General features: G+C 43.7%; 1 protein-coding gene across 2 annotated transcripts in view; it reads left to right on the top strand.

Annotated features, from left to right (window-relative positions):
• STAG1 (STAG1 cohesin complex component) overlaps window positions 1-20,279 on the top strand; it is a 296,109-nt gene that overhangs the window by 33,724 nt on the left and 242,106 nt on the right. For both annotated transcript variants that reach the window (XM_089780890.1, XM_089780891.1), the window contains exon 2: window positions 4,716-4,767. The gene's annotated coding sequence lies outside the window, so the exon portion shown is untranslated. The remainder of the gene's footprint in view (window positions 1-4,715; window positions 4,768-20,279) is intronic.

Consider the following 20,279-nt stretch of genomic DNA (forward strand, 5'->3'; position numbering starts at 1 on the left):
ACAGCAGGTACAAAAATGCAGCTTCTTTCTTATCTCATTTTGCAACTTGAGCAAGCGTGTAGGGTGCGTCCCTGCTTGAACCTATTTCCAGTTCTGCCCAGGGACTACCCAGAAACCTTTGTTACATTTGCTTTAGCATAATTGCACTAGGCCTATTTTTCTAGGGCCTAACAACTTGATACAAAGTTAAAAACTTCAGTGAGAAAACCTGCTGCCCCCTCCCTGCATGCTGCCTCTGAGGCAGCTGTGTGGAAGGGTGCGGGCTGGGGGCAGTTGCTGTCAGTGGTGGGTCCAAGCTCCGTGGTCTGCATTATACAGGAGATTAGATTGGATGATCAAAATGCGGGGTCTCAAACATGTAGCCTATGGGCTATCCACATCTAGAGTGAATGCGCAATCTGGCCCAGGGGTCCTGGCAGGTTTGGGGGAGGGGCTGTCTGTTACCATTCCCCAAGCCCTTTCCCCTCTCACCATCACCCTGCCCTCTCCTCCCCCAGGGATGTGGGTTTGGGGATTACTGAGGGGATGGGGGACAGCTGGAATGGTGCATTCCGTTTCCCTGCAGTTCCTGCCTTCCCAGAGAGGGTGGGGGTTGCAACAACTGCCACCATGCTGCGCTGTGCCAGAGGCTCCCTGCCCCATCCAGTGATTCTCAAAGCCATGTCCTCGGGGAAATGGTGCCATAGGGGGGAGGGCAGGGCGATGATAGAAAGGGGTCGGGGCTTGAAGGCCGTTAAGGGACAGGCTGCCAGGAGTCCTGGGCCAGATAGCATAGTCACTCCAAATACTCTTTTCTAGCCTTGAAGTCTATGAAGTTGAAAGTCCAGTAGCAAAGTTTTTTCTAATAAATCTATCAAACTGGAGTGAATAGTTAATCACAGCTATATGTACAAATGGGGGGGGGGGAAGTGATTTGTGCAACTATCGAGCTTTTAGTCTTACTTCAGTAGAATGCTAGACTTTTGAACCAAATCTGAGGGAAAGAATAAATAAAGATACGGAATTAAATGGAAAAATAGAACAAAATACAACAAGGATCTGCAAAGGTAGATTGTGTCAGACTTATTTTTTTTTGAGAAGATAAATGATTTCTTAGATAAAGGAAACATAGATTTAGTCTGTTCAGTCTGTTCACATTGTAATAAAGCAGTTGACCTGGGATGGTATGAGAAATTACCAGTTTTATTGGTGAAGATGGGGATTAGTTCAGGAATAGTAAGATAAGTAAGGAACAAGCTAATGGAGAGGCAACAGGATACTGGAGGGAGGATACTAGACAAGTTCCTCAAGCATTTGGACCAATATTGTTTAATGTTTCCATTAATGACCTTAGCACAAAAAGTAGCAATGTGCTAATGACTTTTCCGATTACTTAATGATGACATTTTCTGATGGCAGCCAGAGATAATCATGGGAGGCATTGTAAATAGGGATGTGAATGGTTAACTGGTAAACCTCACCCTTGTGAGGCTTACCCGTTCTGATTAACTGGAGGGGGGAGGGGGAGAAGGAGGGCTGGAACAGCCCCTGTTGGTGTCGGGACTGACCCGAACACGCAGTGAGCCAGGAGTGGGCCTGACCATGTCCATGATAGTCCCTGTCAGCGGCATGGGAGCTGTTTGAGCCCAGGCGGGTTAGAGCAGTCACCCACCCACCTCCCTTTTAATCAGTTAACTGGTTAAACAGTACGTTTAAATGGTTAATTACATGGGATTTTACCTCTGTAATTGTAACAGAGAAGGATCTGAATATTCTATAGGAAGAATAGGATGACCTGGAGGTCTGCGTGAATTAGATAGAATTTAATAGTACAAAATGCAAGATGATGCACTTAAAGCAAGACTTTCTTCTATAAACTATGGGCTTATCAGTTGGAGCAGCAGAGGAGGAGACTGACCTGGCTGTTTGTTAGTTCATAGAGTGATTGTGAGCCACAAAAGAAGTAACTTTTTTAAAGGGGGTGGGGAAGAGACAATATGATCCTAGGATATGTGAGGTGAATTACTAAAGATAAGGAAGTATTAATGCCATTGTACAAGATACTGACGACTTAATCTGGAATAGTTTAAAATTCTAGTCATTAACGTATAGTGTTGGGACAAGAGTAAATGTGTGAGCTGACCATAAATACATTTAGATGGGACATTAGAAGATGATTTTTGATCTTGAGAGGAGTGAGGTTCAGGGATAGCCTTACAGTAGAAGTAGTGGAGAAAATAACTTGTTTTAAGATAGAATTGGATACATTTACAAATGGGAGTGTGACATGGTTGCCTGCAATATCAAGGGCATGGACTTGATGATCCAGGAGGCCTTTCTCAGTCCTGTGTTCTGATGTAAACCCTGGGATGTAGCAGAATTATAATTGATAAGCAGCATGAATTTTAAAAAAATATCTCACTTCAATAACGAAGGCTGGTGGTAGTTTTGGTTAAAAAAATGGACTCAACAAACAACCGTACAACCTTTCCTTTTGCACGTACACCCTTCAAGTTATTTTGGCATATTTAATATAGGTAGTTTGAGATGCTTGGTGGTTGTTGGTGAAGGCATTGCATAGATGATATCACTAAAAGCCTGGAATTAAAGTTATGGTCTTTGATGTATGGTTGTGGCAGTGGTGAAGTCTGTCTGAGGTTGAAGAATATAGGATGTATATTATAGGTGCCTGAACGTCTAATTTCTGTACTTTTTGCAGTAATTAAGGGTTTTTTCTTCACATTCCTTGACACCATGAATTGTGATGATCGTGACTCCTTTAGTCTGCATCGCATAGTATCTTTACTGTTTACTCCATTACCTTTTGTTGTTTAATGATTTCCAAATAATCTAACGTGTCTGTCCCACAAGTTTGGTTTCTGTGCCATTGTGATTGAAGGCTATACAAATTCTATAAATATCTCTTCCAGAGAACATGTCTAATATTGTTGAAAACAAATCCCTCTACTTTGTTACTTAACCAGCCCAGAAGTTCATCTTCCTTTTGCTCATGGAACAAGAAGTATTTCCAAAATATCATCTGGCCTTTTCTCTCTTGCAAGGTCCCTGCAGTGTTCAATAATCTTTGAAGCTTGATGTCATGTAATTAGTGCCAGCCAATGTGTTTCATTTCCAGTGCAGCCTGGTGTATCAACTTCAAAATGCCATCTTATCGTATGTCTTCTCTTAATTCCAGGAAGACAGCACAGAGTTTATGCTGTCCATTTTGTCCCTTATAGAATTTTTTATCCATTTTTCTTAACATAGAGTCCCTGAAAACAGGGACTAGTGTCATCTTCTTTTGGGCAGGTATGTTGTTCTTGGGGATTGAGATGAGCAACCATTTTCATACATGTTCCTTCTCTGTTTTGTTCGTCTGGTGAAATTTCAGAGATGCCCTACAGATGCCTTGTTGATTTCATAAGAAAAGCCATACCTAAGGTCCGTCTAGTTCAGTATCTTGTCTTCTGACAGTGACCAATGCCAGGTGCCCCAAGGGGAATGAACAGAAAAGGTAATGAACAAGTGACATACCATATTGCCCATTGCTTCTGGCAAACAGAGATTTGGGACACCAATCTTCGCATCCTGGCTAATAGCCACTGATGGTCCTATCATTTATGAATGTACCTAGTTCTTTTTTGAATCCTGCTATTTAACATGCCTTTGGGTTCACTTTGCTCTAGTGATTATAAACTGCCACTCCTCATTTCAGATTTCTCTTTGCTGCTCTCCCATTGTTAATTCTTCCCCTGGTTAAAAATGTGGTAGAGAATCCCAGATGATCAAAAAAATCTTTCGTGCTCTCTCAGGTTGATAGTTCTTCAGGACACAAATCTTCTCTTCCCATCAGCTTGCAATTCACATTCAAGAAAATGCTTGTCTTTGGGTAGTAAGAAAAACATGGACATTTCCTTCAGGCTGTAATAACTGTTCCAATATTGTCCATTATTATTGATCTAGAAATGTATCTATGTAGAATATAAGCAAATTCCCTGCTACAAATTCTTTCAAACACTTAGGTTAATGTTTGCCTATTCTTTGACTCAAAATTCCCTTTTCAGCTGGCTCATATAGAATAATTGGGTCAGCACAACTCCTTCATTAACAAGAATAATTAAAACACCTGGTGAGATCAGACACATGGATTGGAGAGGTATGAAAGCCCAGTCACTGGGGCTCTTGTTCACAAATTAGCATAGTCAGTTCTCTCTAAACGCAGGATCTGCAGTTACTCCTGAAACTCCCTTCTTACTCTGCAGTGGACATTCTAATTACTGTGCAGGCCCTAGGGAAAGGATGACCATTTTAACTGAAAGTAGCTTATGGCATCAGTCCTGTTGCAAGTAATTAAAATGTGAGGAGTTTGTTCCTTACCTTAGCAGAACATAAAGATTAACACCTGTGGATGAATTCCTGAATTAAACAGAACAATTTGTCATCTTCAGTCTGATGATTGAGGGAAGATCCTTAGGGTCCTTGCAGAAAATTTCCCTATAACTATTTTTGCTCATTCTGTTAGTCTGTCCAGCATATCTCAAAATGGAAGATGGCTGTATTGGCAGCAATTAAATTATGAACCCAAACCAGGTACCAAACCTTTGTTTTGAGTGCTCCTAAATTTCCATCTGGAAGTGGTGGTTCAGCTTTGAAGTCATACTGTATACCCCAAGCTTTGTTGATACTGCAGAAATGGCTGGAGAAACCTAATAAACACTTGATTTTTGTTTTTCTAGACATCGGGAGTGGCAGCTAGAGGCTCCATTGCATGTTAATACATTCTTAAAGGTAAGCTCCATTGATTAATCTTCTAGCTTTAAATAGCCAATGCCTTTGGGATAAATAGTTATGGTGCAAATGCAAAACATAAACTATACCTGGTCACATTACAAAGGAGTTAAGGTTGTGGTATAGGATCTTGCTGTTTGGTAATTGAAGTAATGGTTGTTATTGGTAAAGTGTATGCTTGTGGCTAGAGCATTGAAGGGTATGGACTGCATATGCTTAACTTTTCATTCCTTGTTCATGTTTGTCATATGTATTGCATGTAGTACAAGTTAACTTTACTGTTTTACAGTGAAGATTTTTGTATATAAATTTCCTGTGGAGTTTTTTTCCCCCTGCTTACGGATAGAAGCTAAGTAAGCGGGATAGATCTGTTTGGAATGGGGAAGGGCAGATTTTACATCAATGCAATGTGTCGGACCCCCATATATAAAATCTGCCTAGTAACTTAGAATCTGACTGAAAACTGCCCATGTTGATCGAATCTGTTTTTTATCCATACAAGGGAGAAGAGTTTGACAAAAATTTGTCACACGTAGTTTCAACTCTTATGAATAACTCTTAAAAATGATCCCAAAATGCAATTAAACTTACATATTGCATCAGACCTGCTCAGGGATAAATCTGTCTATCAAACTGTGTAAGTAAATAATTTATCTAACAGTGAAAAGTTGAACTGCCAAGAACACACTTCATAAAAAGCCCAGTTTCAGATACTCTATTAAAATTCATGAAGAGAAAACATATGAAAACTATGTGTAGGACTTCTGTACTTAAGAGAAAAAAAATATTTTAAACCCATTTTAGATGGCAATCTTACGGCCACTATAATCATAATAATGGCACCCATAGGAAGACATTACAGGTAGATGAAAAAAGCAAGCTGAGTGTGAGGGAAGGAGGACGGATTATCAAAAATACAATATTTTGGCATAGTCTGAGAAGATGGTCTGTTCTCCTCTTGGTCTAATGCTGTGAAGGGAATGGTACATTCTTCTTTGAGTGATGTTCTTGTGGTTGCTCCAGTCTGGGTGACGGTACGTCCTTGTGCTGGCAACTGGAGATTCTTCTAGCAGTGTCCTGCCCTGCATGCACGCACGCGCCATAGCGGCTCTTGGTGTTCGTTAGGTGTGCACTGTGACATGGCCCTTTCATTTCCCTCTCTACTTGTCCACAGCGGCAGACAGAGCTCTGTGGACTTGCCCTTTTTCTCCTAAAAACCCCCCAACAACATTACTTAATTCTCCTTGACAAGTTTTGAATTCCTATCTACTTGCTACCCCAACCCCTCCAAAAAAAACCCAAAATGTTTCTGCCAACCTCCGCCCCGCCAAACACTTCTTTGTAGTTTGACACCCCAATCTGTTTTTCCCCAATACCTGGCTTGCTAGGCTTCAGACTTTGAGAGTCCTGCCAAGAGACTATGCCCATGCCTGACTGACACGCCTAGTGTATAAAGTGTCTCGAAGAGGCCCATCTGATGCAGAAGTGTGTGCACTGCTCAGATCTCACTGCCTGAGCATGACGCTACTCCACCAACAGGCTGAAAACCTATCTATAAAAAAAAATCTCTTCAGCCACCACAGGACGATTTGTTTCCCAGGGCTAAAGTCTCAGACAAGTTGAAAGGTATGGACAAAAATTGTTCCTCTACTTCGTCTGACAAATCTAAAGCGAAAATCTGGGTTTCTCCGGCACTGAGCTTATCTAGAGTGAGTGTAGGTGGCAGGCCTGGTACGTCTGGCACGGCACCGCCTAAACCATCTTGTGCCCTCCAGGCACAAGTCCATGTTGAAGATGGCACAGGAGATGGCATCACATGCAGCACCCAAGAAACCCCGCACCAGCATGCCTTCTCCTAAGGAACCATCTCTGACCGTGCCAACGGCACCAAGTATGGCTCACTCAGCCGCAGCATTACTGCTGGGACGTGCACAGCACCGTGTGCCTTTGCTAGTCCGTGCCTCATCTGCACCTCTGTCTCCGTGCGACTTGGTGCATTTTCTCCATTCTCTGAGGTCACCAGCTCCATCCCTCTCACCGAACCAAGCTGGCACCGAACCTCACAGCCACTTTTCATCTCAGCATTCTAGTCCCACCTAGTGGCATTTTCCTTGGGAGCCCCACTCCTCTAGACTATCTCATCTGCCTCCACAATCTCCATGATATTCACACCATTGACCTTATCTACCACCTCTATATCCTGGCCAGTTGCATCCCTGGGACTCTTGGTCTTTTCAGGGAAGCCACTACACCACTCCTTCAGCTACAGCCAAAAGACCACTGCAGTCCCCTTAGCCTTTACCTGGGGTACTCAACATGTGGCCTCTACACAACTCCTCCTTGCTGGATGAAGGCATCATCCCTACTACCCCGCCACTATCCAATGACTTGAAACAATTTCAGGGACCTTTTAAGAGGCTGGCCCTGACACAAGAAGAGGAACTGCAAGAGGGGAAAGAAAAACAATACAGACTTTTGCGCACATTACAACCTCTAGAATTGTTCTTCCTATGGATGAGGCCATCATGGACACGGCTGATGATATATGGTAAACACCAGCTTCCATTACTCCTACCAATAAGAGGGCTGACCACAAATATTTCATCACCTCCGAGGGTATGGACTTTCTTTTTACACACCCTCCACCTAATTCTTTAGTGTGGATTTGGTCACGTAGAAGACACGGCAGCCAAATATGAGGTCCACCCCCTAAGACAAGGACCATAAATGACTGGATATTATGGGAAGGAAAGTCTCCTCCTCTGCGACTTGAATTCTTCTTCGAGTGATGTCCCTGTGGGTGCTCCACTGTAGATACTGGGCTTGTCCTGGTGCCGCAGTACGGAGATTTTTTGCAGCAGTCGTCTGGCCAGATGGCGCATGCTTGGGGAGCGTCTTCCAGCGTTTGCGCCCTTTCGCACTGCTCGGTCCGGTCTGAGCCAGTTCTTCTCAACCGCCTCAGGCTGCAGATGGAGGAAACAGCTCTCCTCGGATCCTTCTAGGTCGTGAGGAAATTCAAGCTTGTTCTTGTTTATTTTCATTCTTATAGTTAGCTTTCTCCTTTCTATTCATTCCCTGTTAAAAAAAAAAAATTAAAGGTAAAGACTAGTTTAAAATAGTTAGCATAAGTTCTTAGTTTTCTTTACTTATTAGGTTTCCGTTGACTCCCAGTTTACCCAACTTGTTACTCTTCTCCCTGCCTAAAAAAAAAAAAAAAGTTAAAACGATGCCTGGTTCACCAGGGTTCAAAAAAATGTGAGGCCTTTGACAACCCTTATGGAATCACTGCCTGATTCTAAAAGACCCATTTTAAAAGCTGTTGTTCAAGAGGGTTATGCTGCCACTAGGACCAGCTTGCAGGTAGCGATGGATGTAGGAGACACTGTAGCCCAGGCCACTGCCACCACAGTCGTCATGAGAAGGGCCTCGTACCTCCAGTCAGCAGCAGTTCCCAAGGATCTGCAAGCAAAAGTGAAGGACTTACCCTTCTAAAAAGATAATCTCTTTGCAGAAAAGATGGACACGGTACTACGTTCTAGCAAAGATACCAGGTCAACGCTCCAAAAACTTGATATGTACACTCCACCATATGGGAGATGGAGCTACATGCTGTTTCAGAGGTGCTATAATTATACCCATACTAGGCAGCAATGGCAACAACAGCACCATCCCCTAGATAACTCTTGTCAATGTCACCGGCCTCCGAGACGCCACAATCAGAATAACAACCCGCAGAACCAACCCAATACCAGGCAGTAGGTTTGACTGTTTGGTCAGGAGCTCTCAACCAGTCCTACTCACCCTACATGCACTGGTTACCATCCCGTTGGTATAGAGGAGTTTTCGGTATTTGCGCGTCCCCTCACAAAGAGGGTCATCAAGGGTCTAACAAATTTGAACCCTCTCCTGCGCATACCTTCTCCTTTGTAGGATTTGGATCTAGTACTACAGACCCTTATGGCCCCACCTTTTGAGCTGTTAGCTACAATACCTCTTCAGCTGCTAACCCAGAAGCTGATGTTTCTACTCGCAATTACCTCTGAGTGCAGTCAGTGAGCCATCAGTGCTGATGGCTGTACCTCCATACACCATCTTCCAGAGGGATTGTGTCATCCTCAGATATCACCCAGCCTTCATACCTAAGGTCTGTTCCGATTTCCACATCAACGAGCCCAGTATACTGCCTTCATACTACCCTAAGCCACATGCTTCTCCTAAGAAGCGGCTCTCCTCACTCTAGACATACGTAGAGCTCTAGCCTTTTATATAGACCGCACTAAGCCCTTTAGAAAGACAGACTTCTACTGGTCTGGCAGAGCATTCCAAGGGCGATCCCATTTCATCTCAAAGAGTAGCTAACTTAATTGTGTTGTGCATAGCCCACTGCTACTCTATTCGGGGAATACTGCTCCCTGAGTGCCCTAAAATGCACTCCACTAGAGCCATTTCAGCCTCCACTGCCTTTCTAAGAGGTGTTCCCCTTGCAGACATTTGTAGGTCAGCCATGCGAGTGTCCTATCGCACCTTTGTAGAACATTACTCTGTACAGCATAGATGGCTGTTGGATAACTCCGTAGCAGCTGCAGTCCTTTCATCTGCGAATTGATAGGGGCTCCAAATCCCACCTACCTGCATGATGTGGGGGGGACACTGCTGTGCAGACACCTGAAGTGGAGCACCCACAGGGACATCACTCAAAGAAGAAAGCGAAGTTACTCACCTTGGTGCAGTAACTGTTGTTCTTTGAGATGTGTGTCCCTGTGGGTGCTCCACTACCTGCCTACCTCCTCGCTTTGGAATCTGTGTCCCTTTTATTTTCCAGAGGCTGAGGTGGGTATGAGGAACTGGCTTAGACCAGACTGAGCAGTGTGAAAGGGTGCGATCGCCGCAAGACGCTCTGTGCACATGCACCGTCCGGCCAGACTACTGCTACGAAAAATCTCCGTACTGTGGCGCTGGAGCAAGCCCACCAGCACCTACAGTGGAGCACCCATCTCGAAGAATGACACATCTCGAAGAATGACCGTTACTGCACCAAGTAACTTCGCTTTCTAAGGGTAGCAAATTTATACCGCCATGCTAGCCAATTACAACTACTACAACTATTCCAGACTTCAAGAACTTCTCCAATTCCTGCTGAAGAAGAAGAGGGCAGTACTCCTCAACATTATACAGGAGGGACACACCATCTCCTGCATTGCACTACAATCTGCCATGGACATGGCCGATACTGCAGCCTGGGTTACAGCATCTGCTATTTTAATGCACAGGGCCTTGTGGTTCCACACGTCTGGGGTACCCAGGGATCTTCAAAACAAAGTTGAAGACCTCCCCTTTGATAAAACCACCCTTTTTGCTGCAAAAATGGATCAGGTCCTTCCTTTGATGAAGGATTCACTCACAACCTTAAGACTCTGGGCATGTACACGTACCTTTATCCTTTTGTTTGGCGGGCAACACCTACCAGAGACTCGGACTAATACTGGCCCCAACCAAGGTACAACTTCAGACAAAAACATAGGCCTTGAAGACGTAGGCCTCAGCGCCAGCAGCAACCTTTAACATCCCAACCCACATAATCAAAACAGCAAATTTGAAGGTTTAGTTGGGAACCAAAATGCAGGACAATGTAGCACTTTAAAGACTAATAAGATGGTTTATTAGATGATGAGCTTTCGTGGGCCAGACCCACTTCCTCAGATCAAATAATGGAAGAAAACAGTCACAACCATATATGTCCTGCATTTTGCTTCAGCTACCCCAGGCTAACACGGCTACATCTCTACCACTATTCTACAGTTGGGAACCAGAGAGACATTCCTGCTACTGTTACACCACCTGCTGGACAATTATGATTTGCCCACCACCTCCACTCTTTTTTGCATCAGTGGGAACAAATAACATCAGATCAATAGGTACTAGAGCTCATTTGAGTGAGCTACTCTCTGTTCTCCCTACCTATTCCCCCCCTCCTCCCTCTTCAGGGACCCCTCTCATAGGGCACTCCTCCAACAGGAGGTCCTCCACTTTCTGCAAATAAGTGCGATAGAGCCAGTACCAATGCCTTTTCAAAGGAAAGGGTTTTATTCAACACATTTCCCAACCTAAAAGAAGACTGGTGAGTTGAGACCCATTTTAGATCCAATGAGGCTTAACAAGCATGTCATTCAGAAGATTAAAGATGGCGACTCTGGCAACAATTATTCTAGCACCTAGATCAAGGGGATTGGTTTTCTGCTCTCGACCGTCAGGACGCGTACTTCCGCATAATGATCTATCCCGCTCACAGGTGATTCCTGTGTTTTATAATTAGGAACCAGCACTACCAATACCAAGTTCTCCCATTTGGCCTCTCAGCAGCCCCGAGAGTTTTTTCCGAAACTCTGGCAGTTGTTAGTGCACCCAGGTGCCAGAGTGATGATAATCCCACACCTTGATGGCTGCCTTATAAAGGGCACATCCTTCCAGGAAATGCAGGATGTGATCAATATGACCACCCACCTTCTTCTTGAACTTGGCTTCCACATAAACTACCAAAAGTCCACGCTCTGACCCACCCAAACCCTGGAGTTCATAGGACCTCACATCGATACCATGTCCAGCAGCGCAGCTCTACCAAGACACAGATTTGAAGCCCTCCACAACCTCATAACTCTGGCACACATGACCTCAACTAAAACAGTCCTTGATGGCCTCAAGATTCTCAGTCATATGGGCTGCAACCACTTATGTGGTCACACTGGCCAGATTACATATGAGGTGCTGCCAGGCCTGGCAGGCTACACTCCATATCCCGTGCAGTGACCCACTTTTCAAGACCATCACTATCCCACCACGTGTCCTCAATTCATTTGACTGGTGGACAGACCCACACAGTATACTACAAGGGGTATCATTTCACCAGCCAACCCTGACAGTTGCCATTATGACGGATGCATCCCTCATGGGATGGAGAGCCCATCTTGGACTTCACACTGTATAAGGCAAATGGTCCTTCAACGAGCAAACGCAGCACATCAGTCTGCTAGAACTCAGGGCAGTGCGCTATGCATGCCCACACTTACTGCACTATATATAGCACACAAGACAATCAGTATCATGACTGACAATACGACCTGTATGTACTATATCAACTGACAGGAGGGAGCTCAGTCTTCCTCCCTCTGTATAAAAGCACTGAAATTATGGAACTGGTGCATTGCACTCCAAATCATCTCCATAGCGACCTACCTTCTGGTATTCAGTGTCATGGCCGACACCCTCAGCTACATCTTTTTCAACTATCATGAATGGGAGATAGATGCTCAAGCCCTCAAAAAAGTATTCCTCAAGTGGGGGCAACTGGATGTATATCTTTTCGCAACCAAAGCCAACTGTAAATGCCACCTGTTCTGTTCCAGAGAAGCCTTGGGAAAGGGATCTCTAAAAGACACTTTATCCCTGAAATGGGATGTAACTCTTCTCTTTGCGTTCCCACCAATTCCACTACTTCACAGGATCATCATGAAAATCAGACAGCTTATGTTATCCTCATTGCACCAGCATGGTCGAGACAAATGTGGTTTCCTTATCTGTACAATTTAGTGATAATGGACCCCCACATCTTTCCCCTGCAACACAATCTTCACTCAACTCCACCTCAGGATCCTCCATCCCAAAACTGGAGAAACTCCACATCCAGGCTTGGCTCCAGAATGCTCAGAATACCTGCTCAGAAAGAATAAAGCGTATAGTAATTGACAGAAGAGGAGAATCCACAAGGAAGACATACCTGTACAAGTGGATGAGATTCTGTGACTGGCTTAAGCAGAACCATTCCATCCCTCCAGACACCATACCTGTCCCCAACATACTGGACTACCTACTAGAACTAAGAGCATTGGGCCTCTCCTTCAATACTGTTAAGGTTCATTCAGCAGCAATAGCAGCCTTCCTCAAAAACAGAGAGAGTACATCATTCTTTTCAGACCCGCTCACTAAATGTTTTCTTACAGGTTTTCAGGACACCTTTCCATTGGTGTGGCCTCCAGCCCTCATCTGGGACCTAGATCACATCCTTAAAAGTTTAACTAAACCATCCTTTGAGCCTCTGGCAACTTGCTCTTGGATGCATCTCTCCATGAAAGTCCCCTTTTTGGTACCAATAACTTCCAGCAGGACAGTTGGAGAGCTGGCAGCATTAATGGCACCCCCCCCCATACATGGTATTTACCAAAGACAGGGTAACCCTTTGGCATCACCCCAATTTCCTACCAAAGATCTCATTTCCATTCCGTATTAACTAACCGATACATTTACCTGCGTTTTTTCCCAAGCTGCATTCTGATCTATCCAAGCATCGCTACATACCTTGGACATCTGAAGAGCACTTACTTTCTATCTAGATCAAACAAAACAATGTAGAAAATCAGCAAGGCTCTTACCATTTGCTGAACCCTCCAAAGGTCAAGCAGCCTCTTCACAGAGAATATCCAAATGGCTCTCGTCTTGCATTCACACGTGCTACACTATTCACAACAAGCAATTGCCAGATACCATTGCTACTCATTCTACCAGAGCTGTTGACTCCACAACTGCTTTCCTCAAGAATGTACTGCTGGAGGACATTTGCAAGGCAGCCACTTGCTCTTTTGACCACAAGTTTGTAAAACATTGTGCTCTCACCTCCGCCATCGCTCCATCCATGGCAGTCTGACAAGTGGTGCTATCATCAATTGCAGGGGCAGGATTCCAAACGCTCCTCCCCAATATGACTATTGCTCTGTGGTCACCGAGTGGAGCACCCATGGGGGTATCACTCGAAGAAAAGAAGATGAGAGTTACTCACCCTGTGCAGTAACAGGGGTTCTTTGAAATGTGTGTCCCCCGGCGTGCTCCACTACCCTCTCTCCTTCCGCTGCTTGGAGCCTCATTGGGGCCATGCTGTGCTCATGCCTAACGGACACCAATAGCATGAGGAGACACTACGTCATGTGCGTGGTGGGGCAGAGCATTGCTAGAAAAATCTCTGGTCACCAGCGTGAGGATGCACCAGCACCCAGAGTGGAGCACGCACAGTGACACACATTTCGAAGAACCCCCATTACTGCACAGGTTGAGTAACTCTTTTTTACTGACCTAGAAATAATTCAACAAGCTTTTGTGAAAAGCAGATAGAAATGATCTGGACATTCAGTATTAATGACAAAACTAGCCAATAGTACTTTGTGCAATATAATACAAAACAATTTCTTTAGGGATCAAGTATGTCAATTCTTTTGTATCTGACCCTGTCTTATCAGGCTTAGACTACTATTTAGGGTTAAGTTCTCAGTACTCAAAAAATGAACTGGGGAAACATATTTTAAGACCTGGAAGAATCTACAGTAAAACTCCATTAGTCCGGCATCCAATGCTCCGGGACTCCTGATGGTCCGGCACCATCAGGAACCCGGAAGTGCTGGGGCTGCCAGACAGGCTTCCCCCATTCAGCTGCTGCTGAAACTGACCAGCAGCTGAATCGGGGAAACCAGGAGCAGAGCAGCTGTGGTGCTGCCGGGTTGGTCTGGTAGCGCTGCCCCTCGGGGCTGCGGGACCAACCCGGCAGCACCCCAGCTGCTCTTGGGGATGCCTGGAGCAGAGCAGCTGGAGTGTTGCCGGGTTGGTCCCGCAGCGCCAAAGCATGGCGCTGCGGGACCAACCCGGCAGGACCCCAGCTGCTCTGCCCCGGGCTTCCTGGAATCAGCTGCTGATCTGTTTCAGCAGCGGCTGAATCGGGGACCCCTGGGGCAGAGCAGCTGGGGTTCTGCCGGGTTGGTCCCGCAGCGCCGTGCTCTGGCGCTGCGGGACCAACCCGGCAGCACTCCAGCCGCTCTGCCCCAGGCATCCCCAAGAGCAGCTGGAGTACTGCTGGGTTGGTGCCATAGCGCCGCCCCTTGGCGCTGCGGAACCAACCCGGCAGCATCCCAGCTGCTCTATTGCAGGCATCCCCGATTCAGCTGCTGCTGAAACTGACCAGCAGTGGCTGAATCAGGGACGCCTGGGGCAGAGCCGGACTATTGTAATGGGGGGCTATGAGGGGGTCTGGGGTGGCATCCCCTCCCACCCTACTCCAGACCCCTCATAGCCCCCCCCTTCTGATAGTCCAGCATATCTGATAATCCGGCACCCCTTGGGTCCTAAAGGTGCCAGATGATCGGAAGTTTACTGTATTTTGAACTACTAATGGTTGAAAAACTAAGATATGTAATGGTGCAATAATTGAAGGAATATAACATTGCCTTGGTTATTTTTTAAAGAGAATGAAAACACCAAGTAGGAGTAATTGTCTAGGGTGTAACAATAGCACGTAGATAGATGTAATTTGATTAAAACTTAATATCAAAGGTACACTTAATATCAGAGATGAGTTTGCCTGAAATAGCAAACCACTACCACTTAAAGAATTTAAAATTAGAGTGGACAAATCATTTGAATATTCAGGACAATCCTTTATTTGGAGGTGGGTGGATAAAATAACTGAATAGTTCTTTGTTTCTACACACAGCCGGGAGGAAAAATCTGTGCACTTTCATATTCCTTACACTCACTGTTTGTTGGTTTTGAATTAATAATTCCCCATGAAAGGTGCTAAACTACATTAACCCTATACCATATAAAATGTGTGAATAGTATGATCAGTAGTTAGAATTGGGGTTAATTTTTCCTTGACCTGTTCTCTTGCTTCTGTTTATATTTCAATTATTGGAGGAATATAAGTTATACTGTGAATTGCCTCATGTCGCCTTTGGTGTAATAACATGTTTCCATATGAATGCTGTTAAATCAGTGTAGAAATTACTTGTAAACTATCTCCTAAGGATCATGTCCGGTGAAATGTCTATATTACCTTGGTAAAATAGTTTTCTGCAGATTGTAGGAGCTAGAGTAGCATCAAAACCGGATTGCTCAACTTCTGTATTACCTTGCTCTCACTCTCTCTGCTCTCTGCGTTGGCTTTGTAGGGATTATATTCCTGTTAGCGACTAGGGATGTGAAAGGTTAAGGTTAAATGGCCTCTGACCGTGGCAGGCCTGGGCGCTCCACAGACGGGCTGCTCCAGCGTGGGCTGGGATCTAGCAGCCAGCCCCAATGTGAGGCTGGGAAATGGGAAGCTGGGGGCTGCTCCAGGCAGGCTGGAGCGCGCAGTCCCCCACCAGATCTTGCTTAGTTGGTTAACTGGTTAAATGTTAGGTTAACCTAACATTTGACTGGTTAACAGTTTAACTGGGATTTTACATCCCCTTTAGCAACTGATCTTAAAAAAACAAACATCTTGCATCTATATCTGGAGCCTGATGGTAGCTGCATTTTTGTGCCCTTTGTGCTACTTTGGAATGCTTTTCCAACCAGTATCAGAGAAGTTGAAAGCCAGTCCTATCCCAAGATAGTCACCAGGGCCCTGGTTGCAGCGAGAACCTGCAACAAAGTTTATTGGGGTGAAATTGGGTTTTTGTTTCTGAAATGCTTGAACAATAGAGAATTTATCGCAAAACCTATTGCTGTCTTGTAGTAGTGAAGACACTACTTAAGGATACTAAATCCAGAGGGGATGAGTGTTTTGCCTAATCTATTGTATCTGTATAACACAGACCAAAGAACCTTTCTGAAATAATTCTGTTTTGTACTAGGACAGCTCTTTTTGAATGTAGTTCTACCTTGATTGAAAAAATGCCAGTGATGGAGAATACACCCTTTTGATATATTGTTCAAATTAAATAGCCTCACTCTGTTAAAAAAAAATTCTTGATTTCAGTTTGAAATTTGTCTAGCTACAACTTCAGCCATCAGATCATGTTAGGCTTTTTCTGCTAGGAAGAAGGATCAATTAAATAGTTTTTCTCCAGGCACATAGTCTGTATTGAAGTCATACCTTCGCTTTCATTTTAAGCCAAATAGATTGGCCTCTTTGAGTCTTATCACTATAAGGCATGTTTTCTAATCTTTTCTTGTGGCCCTCTTCAATTTATCAACATTTTTCTTGAATTGTGAAGATCGAAACTGGACATAGTATTCCAGCACTTGTTGCATTAATGCCAAATACAGATATAAAGAAAAGCTTTACTATTCTTACTTGAGATTCCCCAATTTGTGCATTCTTGGATAGATTTAGCTCCCATCTTGAAGTGTAGCCTACATTATTTACATTTATCTGTATTAAAATACATATTGTTTGTGCTAGTTTATCAAGTGACCCAGATTGCTCTAAATCATTTGTTCCTCTTCCTCCTCAATATTTGTCATTCCCCAGTTTGTGTCACCTGTGAACTTTATCAATGATCATTTTATGTTTTCTTTCAAATTATTGATAAAAATGTTAAATTGTATGGTCCAAGAATCAGTCTCTAGGGGACTGCACTGGAAACATATTATGACAATTCTTTGTTGATGAAGATACTGGATAACCGTTCTCAGAGTAGTTTTTAATTGTTCACAGCCATGCTGGAAGGACATAACAAGTGGGTCTGGTTCTGTTCAATATCTTCATCAGCAATTTAGGTGATGGCATAGAGACTACACTTATTAAGTTTGCAGATGATACAAAGCAGGGAGGTGTTACAAGTGCTTTGGAGGATAGGGTCACAATTCAAAATGATCCAGACAAACTAGAGAAATGGTCTGAGGTAATTAGAATGAAGTTTAATATGCACAAATACAAAGTACTCCACTTAGGAAGGAACAATCAGTTTCACACACACAGAATGGGAAGTGACTATCTAGGAAGGAGTACAGTTGAAAGGGATTAGCAGGAGTGTTGTGAGCAAGACATGAGAAATAATACTTCCCCTCTACACTGATTAGGCCTCAACTGGAGTATTGTGTCCAGTTCTGGGTACCTCACGTCAAGAAAGATGTGGAGAAATTGGAGAAGATCTAGAGAAGAGCAACAAAAATGATTAAAGATGTAGAAAACATGACCTATGGGGGAAGACTGAAAGACATTCATTTGTGTAGTTTAGAAGAGAGAATACTGAGAGGGGGAATGTTATAGCAGTTTTCAAATATCTAAAAGAGTGTTACAAGGAGATTGGAGAAAAAATATTCTCCTTGGCCGTTGATGGTAGGACAAGAGGCAATGGGCTTAAATTGCAGCAAGGGAGGTTTAGGTTGGACAGAAAAACACCCTGTCGGGGTGTTGAAACACGAGAATAAATTGCCTAGAGATGTTCTGGAATCTCCATCACTAGAGATATTTAAGAGCAGGTTGGATAGACATCTATCAGGGATGATCTATTCTAGACAGTGCTTGGTCCTGCCATGAGGGCAGGGGACTGGACTTGATGATCTCTTGAAGTCGCTTCCAGTTCTGTGATTCTATTATTACATTCTGTGACCTATGTGCTGTGATAACTTTATTTTGTTCTAATTTTTTAATCAAAATGTGGCTTTGGACACTTCAGTTTGAGCAACATATATTTCACATGTCATGCTGCTAATACTAAAATAACCTTTTAAATCTCTGAACATTGCTGCTGACAATATTCTCTCAATGACTGTTACATTGACCATAGGTTGTTTTTTTCTATATCCTGTCTTTTGCTCATCTGTTAGGACATAGATCTAAAAGCATTCAAGAACATTTTTGTCCAAGTTATCAGTGACTCAACAAGTAATGCCATTTTTGACAGAGTACCACACCATTTCCCTTTTTGTCTACTTGATCTTCCTAAATAAGTTATGATGATTGATTTTTATCATTCCAGTTGTGTGAATTGTCCCACCAGGTTTCAATAATATTACCTAGATCAAATGTATTCTGATAAATGAGCAAGTTGGAATTTTTCTTGTTTGTTACCCAGACTTTGTGTATTAGTGTATAGGCATTTAAAGAATTTCTTGTCTATGTCTTAGGGTTCCTTGATTAATTTCATTTTCAGCATCTCAGTTTTATGCTGAGTGCTCATATTTTGCCTCTTTTCATCCACCCCTTTTTGCTGTGAGTTTAACCTCCATGATTACTCTAACCAACCTGTCCTGAAAAAGATTAGTTCCCTTTCTTCAGAAGTGAAAGGCCACCCAAACGTTTTCTCTGTTAAAGATGGACCGATGTTTCACAGAATCAGAACCCTCTATTCTGCATTACATTCCTAGCCAGTGTTCACTTCCAGGGTCTTCGCCTTCCTTTGCTCATGGAGTATGAAGAAGATTGTCAAACAATTCTTTTTTTGGGGATGCTCCTGAGTGTCCTTAAGTAATCTCTTGTATGTGTGATATTCTGCTAGGCATCATCATCGGTGCTGATGTCATCCATCACCAGTGGCTGGTTTGAGAAGCCTATCCAATCTTGGAGTCAGAAGCCGATCCATCTACTGTCTTGACACCATGCAGGCAGCATATCATGCTATTTTCCACCTGTCACTTGGTGAACATGTTTTTTCTGAATATTGAATCTCTCTAGCAAGGAGCTTCTGTTTACTTTGGATGTTTGATCTCTTTGCAGGCTTGATTTTATGACAAGTTGGGAGGAGTGTCCATCAACATGTGTGTCCAGCACAACTGTCCTAACACAACTGTTCTTATCTCTCAAGACCCCATAGATCCATCAGAATCTTACACACTTACCAAATAAAGAACCTGTTATTGATTCAGATCTTCTAGCTATTTAGAATTCCTTCTCCTCCTTTTCTCTGTGGTGGCCACAACCTGTCCATCTTCCTCTATCTCCTCCTCTGTAGAATTCAACTGTCACCACTTGCCTCTAGTGGTTAAGTGCCAGGCCTTCTCTCTGACGTCTCCTCTCTCTGATTCTTTTGTGGCCAAGTCATTCTTTTCTGAACCTAGGATGCCCTTGTTTCCCAAATGTGACGATCTGGGAAGTCCTCTGCTTCTCTTATTCTCAGTAGCATCTCTGCTTGCTCCTTGCTTCCAGCATACCAGCTACTTGCATTTCATGCACATTAAATCCTTTCTGTCTTCAGGAAGGAAAAAGAACATGATATACTACCACTGTTCATAACTGTCTGTCTTGATACCACATGTGTAGTGTAAAACATGGAAGGAAAGTGCCACTCTCTCCCTCTGAAATCCCTCTGAAACTTCACTGTTGAGAGCAATTGAGAGAGGCACGTAAGTTTGGTTCAAGTGACTTGATACCAAATTTTTCCTGTTTAGCTAAACTCAGCCCCATCCCTCACCAACAAGAGAGAGACAGATCTCTTTGAGATGTCAGGCTGTTGGGCTGATTGTAGCACTAAGGGCTAGCTAGTCACAGCAGTCAACACTGCCTGCAAGCATAGTCTGAAGCCACTCCTTCTGAAACTTTTTGTCTTTCTGTTCATGTCTGAACCCTCTCCCTAAGATTAGTTTAATGCAGGAGCAAATGAGTCTCTTACTGAGGTGGTTCCCTTGAAAAGTTACTTTGGTCAGTATGCTTAATCATCCTTATGATTTCCAGAAAGGATTAAAATATAAAGTTGTGCTGGAACTACAGTTCTTCAACAGAATACATATGTTCTGTCATTCCAATCAGAGTTTGAAGCATCTTAGCAGCTATT

Source organism: Pelodiscus sinensis, chromosome 10 (assembly GCF_052426305.1).
Source record: "Pelodiscus sinensis isolate ZL-2025 chromosome 10, ASM5242630v1, whole genome shotgun sequence".
Classification (NCBI taxonomy): domain Eukaryota; kingdom Metazoa; phylum Chordata; order Testudines; family Trionychidae; genus Pelodiscus; species Pelodiscus sinensis.